Raw genomic sequence first — 7,269 nt, 5'->3', positions numbered from 1 at the left:
TCAAGTCCAATAATGACCACATTGTTGTAGTGCCGCTAGAATCTCTGGTAGCTAAATGCTTGGTTTAGACACACACACACACACATAAACAACCGCAGGCCTGCAGAACTTCCCACGAGCAGCATTTTAACCCTGTCTCTGTGTTAGAAAAGTACTTACAAAGACAACAGACAGGTCATTTGCCAGTAGTAGTTTGCTTGTTTTTAAAGTGCTGCACGTCTTCTGAAGGGTGTGTGTCTGTGTGCGTCCATATGTGCTACTATAAGCTATCTGCTTCTAGCTGAACACATTTGTGTGTATTTGTGAGAGAGAGAGTTACTTGGCCAAGGCAGTGGAAAAAGTGCGAGCCAGAGACTATGACGTTGGCAGAGTGGAGAAGAACAAACTTCCTGAAAACCTATTCAACACTCTTGACTAAAGACTCTCCAACAGACTTTCTCTCCCTCTTTTCTCTCTGTCTTCCACTGGCTCCAGCCGAGACACTGTTTTTAATTGATTGTGGTTTGTATAGCAGTCTGAAGTACACTGTAGATTTTAGTTTTGCAGCAAATAAAAGCAGTTTTCTGTTCCAGTTTAATTATAACAATTTTACACAAACCTACCACTATGGTCGGCCTTTGGATCAGAAGGTTGTTTTTATGTATGAAAGGAGCTACCACCTTGTGATTTTTGCCAAAAGATGATGGGGATGTACATGTCAGATAATAAACGAAACTTTAATAATCTCTTACGTGATATGGCCATTTAAGGGACTAAGATAGTTAAGATAGAAATTTACCCTGAATTTACCCAGAAGCAGCACCATGCGAATACAACGTGACTACCCTCTGCCTTACTTTGAGCTGTCACAAAGAATATTGGTCATTCTGCAAGGACACATACACACAACATGCATGCTTATCATTTGCATGCTGCTGTAATCACCATCCTTCTCGAGCCAGATGCTCCCCCCACACAGGACTGAGTCTTTGTGTTGAGCCCTGCAGGAGCACAAACAAGGACACACACATGCACGCACACACTAGGTCAGGTAATTAACAGTCTGTAGATCTAAGCTAGCTTTAATCTAATCAAACCACCCAGCCTAAATTTCCCCCATGGGTTCGCACAACATGTTATGCACACAAACATGCACACTTTTCCTTTTTTTCCCCTTTCATCTGCTTTTCCTCACCTACTACCTCCTTCACCTTGGTTAATCACAGATTTTCCATTTGTTTTCCTTCCACACTTGTAATTGAACTCACACCTGTTTTGTAAAAGAATTTATAATGCAGACATCTACTTTTAGGATCTCTGAGAGATTAACGTTTTTTTTTTTATAAACAAGTTGTTATGTTCAATTCCTCTTCCTATTTTTGCTGTTGGCACGGGTTTGGTTGTGATCGTTTGTTCTTGATTATACTAAAAAACTAAAATGAAAAGAAATTCACTGCTAAAATCCAATAACTAGCATCATAAATTGTGCAGGTTCAGAGCTCCTGCAGGCCCATAAAATCCCATCTAATGCATTTTCTAATGAAAATATTCCTAGACATCATCATTACAGAATGTTTTTGTAGATTACTGCTACACACTCCAAAACAAGGCACAGATTTTTCATTTAACATAGCCCTTTTTCTGCGTTCAACATAAGAACACTTATTTATTCTAAATTTGAGGTTCGCTTGCAGCTGATTTGCATGATAAATTGGACAACAAGCTTAACAGCAAACTTTTTCAGCTTTTAGTGCATTAAAGTATAAGAAAAACAGTTCTAAGTCTTAAGACAAAAATTATGATCCCCTCCATATGTACTGCATTAAGGTTGTTTTTTTTTTACAATCCAGTAAAGTTAATTAGTCTTCACTTTGCTGTAAATTCTTACTGTCAAGAAGCCGCACTTTGAAACAGGTCCAATTACACTGCAGGGTTTTTTGAGTCTTTGGCGGTGCACAAGCCCATGACAGACATTCTGAGGAAAACATGTACTATCTGTCCATTTTATTAAACCTAGTCAATTTGCATCTATTGTTTTGGGCAGCAGTACTTACACTGGTATTTATGATTTCAGCCAGTACCATTAGCCATTTAGAGGAAATGATGCTTGTGGGGTAAATCAAAGCATCAAACATTGTGTCTGTCCCAATCATCTCCATATCAGTGGGGTATCATAATAGAAAATGTAAATATATAAGTAGGGCAATTGACTAATCCAACAACATATTTGTCACATCAGACAATTTCAACTTGAGCAACACATTAAAGCAGCAGAACACAATTTGGACTGAATACTAAGCAGGTAGCTAATCTTGTAAGTTCCTCAACTATCCGAGCCGATCTGCGCACTCTTAGTGTGCTCTAATTCAGTTCTAAACTCAACCTCAACACCTCTGCAGCCAATTTCATCATCAGAGATTTTTCATGCCACTGCAGTTCCTGTTATTATGTCTACAGCAGTAGTCTATTCATGTGTAAAGTTTCAGTGCGAGTGTGCAAGTGTGTGTGTGTGTGTGTGTGTTGCAGCGAGAGTAGACAGCTGCAGTTGCCTAAGAAATAATTTTTGCCTAAGGGCTGCCTCTTACTAAGAGAGAGAGAGAGAGAGAGAGAGAGAGAGAGAGAGAGAGAGAGAGAGAGAGAGAGAGAGAGACGGGGACCACTATGGATGGAGGGAAGAAGGCGTGCAGAAGGACGGAAAGAGGGACAACATTTGTGCGACTTGGTTGAGCCCTCAGGAGAGTGAAGTGAAAAACAACACAGAAACACTGCAATGCACATACACACATACAGTCGTATAAGAGTAACATAGGGACAAATGGCTCCTTCTTAGCTGTGAGACAAATTTTCTGGCTCATTGGATCCTTTTAGAAATGGTGGGCAGCAGCAGTTACAAGGGTGGGCCTGTAGCTAGATTGACAAGGACATTCATAGAAGCCCATTTATTGTCCTGTTTCTCCTGGCTCGTGTTCATTTGTGCTTCGGATAAGCTCACAACTGTGTCTCTGAACATCACTGCATGTCAAGCAGCTTCTCAAGCTGACCGAACAGTACTGTTTGCCAGTAAGTGCTACTTAACACTTGACATTTTGAGGTAACTCAGTTTTGCCGGGAGCCATTAGACTTGTTCCACAAATGCAACACAAACACAGCTGTCAGTCACAGTTTGAAAAAGAAGTCAAAACATGGATTGAGGTTTCCTTTGCTAAAAGGCATTTACACAGGTTAATATGTGACGACTGTCATCTGCTTCATTGATATTTGAAGTGGGGAGGCGGCCATCTCAGTTAGCTCCACGTAGCGGTTTACTGCTTTATGACTTTGTCCAGCTTCCCTACAGGCTGCTTTGTCAGTATATTAAGGCAATTCCAGCCTGAAGAGGACATGCCTTCGCTCCTAGCAGGCTGATATAATAAACAGGCCCACAAGAAACATGATTATTCTAAAAATCTCATGAATCTCTAGGCCAATAGTACATTCTGCAGAACATACAATAGATTTAGTACTGTTTAGAGCAAAACAGTGAAGCATAAAATGACTCAATCCAATTGACTGTACCAATTAACATTTTTGATGCATCAATGGCTATATTTGGACCACTTTCCCATTTCTAACATAAGGTAACTGTTAAGACCCGGGTAAAGGTCTAGGTTAGGCATTTAAGGGCTGCTGTGTATCAATAATCGTCCCCACAATGACGTTTGTGTGTCTGTTTAACCAGGCCACATGGGTTTACTGTTTGAAGAGACAGTTTTCCATCCATCATCTTAACCACTTATTCTGTTCAGGGTCGAGGGGGGCTAGAGCTGTCACTGTCATGTCTACACCCTGGACAGATCGCCAGTGTCAGGGGCAACACAGAGAGAAGTACACAGACAGACAGCTATTAACACTCCAAGCAATTTAGAGTCACCAATAAATCGAACATGCATTGTCGGATTGTGGGAGGAAAGCGAAGTATCCGGAGGAAACCCACGAAAGCTCCTTACAGAATGGCCAAAGCCACCGGGCTGCTAAAAGCCAGCTAAAAACACATTCAGAATACAGAAATGACTAAGTACGACACTGGACTGTCTTAAAAAAAAAAAGATAATGATAGCGAACATTGTACTTAACTGCATTTTAACTTAAAAAAAAAAATCTCATTCTGAGACCAACCTTCTGTTGTCTAAAATAGGGTTGATGAACAATATGATCAGCTTTGAAGCAAAGAGGATCTTACTAGCTTTAAAGAGGTCTGTGCAGGTCTGTTCATAAACTTGCTTTAGCTGCTGTATTAATAAATTATTTTCAACTAACTGCAAAACAGGCACAAAAGACAAAGCAATTCAAGCTTTTCTGTCTGTTTTATCATAAATTATCTTTCAATAAAAAGGTTATTGGTTGACAAGGTCAATGAAGAGTTAGTATAAGGTTCCGAACTTTGAATTTGCCTTTTTCAGTCTCTCGTCTTTTCTTGCTCTTTTCAGAAAGTTATCTGTACACATGTGGAAATATCTAAATGACACAGCTTTCCTGAACATACTAACTGACCACTCGAATCACTTTTAAAAGGCTTCACTGACAGGTGAGCAGCACAGCTCAAATCAACATTAAGATTGAACAAAAATCAATCAGGTTATGTCATCAATATTGCTGATGGTAAGTCTTAAAAGGGGTAGTTCACTGATTAGTATTGGATAACTTTTTAGTTGAGGGTCTTGTATGTTATTGATTTAGCTGGGAAATGGGAAAACGCAGATGAAGCACTTTCCTTGTATCCCGACCAAGAGCAGCCATGCAGTAAATAATGATGCGTTGGTTGAGGTGAGATGTTTAAGGTACTGATGAGACAATTCAATTCAAGCCAGAGCCAATCCGGAGCAATAGATGCTGCATATTCAAACTTTCAAATTAAAAGGAGGGCTGGGTTATCTCATACACAAATACACTGCAGCCTGTGATGAGGTTTGTGCAAGACAAAGCCTGAAGTGCACAATGTACACAGAGTCAGCAATCTGCCACAATAACCAAAATGATTTTGGTTCGATCCGGTTGGTCTGAGAACATCAACAATATGTTTATCCAGGCCAAAACATAAAGAAAGAGATGAAATGCTTAAAGCCTACGTCCTCTACTGCCTCTTTCATACTCTCTCGCTCTCCATATGAAGCTTCCTCGCCAGCTTATATGAGATCTGTCACCATAAGTAACTAACCCTCAGTGAGGGTTAGTTACTTATGGTGAAGAGATGCAGTAAAGAGATGGGAGCTGAGATGACATTGTGTCATCAGCACGGAAGCCATGGGTTCACACGCACACAGACTCACACTAGAGATCAGAGTGCCAGAGCTGTCACTGGGGTCAGCCGGGAGACGTGCGATATCTTGACAGAGCTGAAGTGTTCACTGACACAGAAAGACACGCAACACACTGCGGAGCCTCGCAGTCTGTCCCTATCCCTCCGTGTGACCAACAGTTTGTATGTGTTTATATTTAAAGAATATGTGTGTCCTTTCCACATGAATGAGTCTGCTTTTAAAGAGCATAGGTTATGCTTAAGATTAAGCCTATTTTGGAGCTTTAAAGCATTTTAAGTGTACTCGAAATGGGATGTATCCCTTACTTTAGGCCACATTACGACAACATTAGAAATTAACCTTACATAATTGTCTTTTACATCTAGTCTACATGATTTGACAGGACCAATACAGTTTTTACCTCTATGCATGTGGATATCTAACATTTAATGGCTGCCACCAAATATAGTAGTTACAGATCTAAAATTCCCTCTTTCTTCTTGCTTTCTTGTAGCACTTTAGATGCACTGAGAGTCTAAGAACATCGGCTACAGTACATATACAAAATGTAAATGACATAAGTCTTACATGTTACTTGACTTGCTACTACTGGAAATCTCACAATACTGTGGAAGAATACACAGTATTCAGCATAAATGACTGTAGACTTGATTAAGTGATAATTTATTTTAATATATTTATGTTGTGCTTGGACCTGCAGAGAATGAAGATGACTCTGTGCTACTTTCTTTCAGCTGCAATTCTCATCAGTTACTTTGTTAAGTTGAAGTGCAAAAAAAGAAAAAATCCCAAATATGTTTTTTAGGAAGTGACAACGTGGCCTTATTATGTACGCTGCCGTGTTGTTGCACAAGCTGAGCTCCCACAACACACATATATGTATAGAATATGAGGATGGTTCACTAAAACCAGAGACAATTTTCTAACTATGTGTGCAGATGAATGAATGTCCGCAAAGTGAGAGAGATGATGATTGTAGAATTTTTATGAATGTATTTCCTAACATTCAAAGGTGCTTTTCAGTGTCCTGTGCTGTGCTAATGCATTATGTAAAACAATTTTAACTGCATTTATGCATAAAACATGCTCTGCAAATAAACATTCCCATCCTGTTCTACCCCACTCGCTGTCACTAATCCATGGTGGTTTTGTAAGTCATTTTATCCTTGTTTGAACCTATAGCCGTGGAAAACCCTTTTACATTGGTTTGGAAGAAAGTTTCATCTTATTTTGAACTTACCTTGTGCTACTGTACCTCTTTGTCGTTATCATCACAGAGTAAGAGCTTGCAGCTTCACTCTTTTCTGTAAAATTGGGGTGATGATGTTACAATTTGTGTCTTAAGGTGATATAAATCTCCAACATCACTTGGCACAAAAACATTATACCAAAATCTTAAATTCAGCCCAAATACGCTACACTGACGTTTCCTGTCTCTTCCCTTGTCAAAAATGTCAATTAATACAACTACACTTGCTATGAAATGTGCCAGTGAAGAAAAGAACATATCATTTTAATACATTTAATGTATTTTACTTTTTACTAAAGTACATTTTGTACTTCTGCTCCAGACTTTTAGCATGTTAGCATTTTTTTTTTTTTTATGTGTAAGCTAGCCTATTTTATTTCACACAAGCCACCAGCTAATTTAGCTTACGCAAGTCTTAAAACCCCGCAGCGTGCTCACCTTTTCTTTGGACAACATTTTCAGCAGCTTTTTGGGTTTTTTTTTTTTTCTTGTTTCATTGTTTTTATTTTTTACTTTCTTAAATCTTTTAACCGCTGTCTCCTCTCTCTGGTATCTCTCCCGCCTGTGCACGTACAGACCAAACCATTTTCAGACAGTGCGGGGGTGTTGGAACGTGGAGGCCATTCCAACATTTTACAAGGGGGAGAAAGGGATTTTATTACTTTAATTAAAAATGTATAAGACGTGCAATCGTATTTTCATGCATGAATATTAGGAATAGGCATTTAGACTTGCTTTTTCTCT

The sequence above is a fragment of the Channa argus genome, chromosome 4, assembly GCF_033026475.1.
Source record: "Channa argus isolate prfri chromosome 4, Channa argus male v1.0, whole genome shotgun sequence".
NCBI classification, from domain to species: Eukaryota; Metazoa; Chordata; class Actinopteri; order Anabantiformes; family Channidae; genus Channa; species Channa argus.
This window is presented reverse-complemented; position numbering follows the sequence as displayed.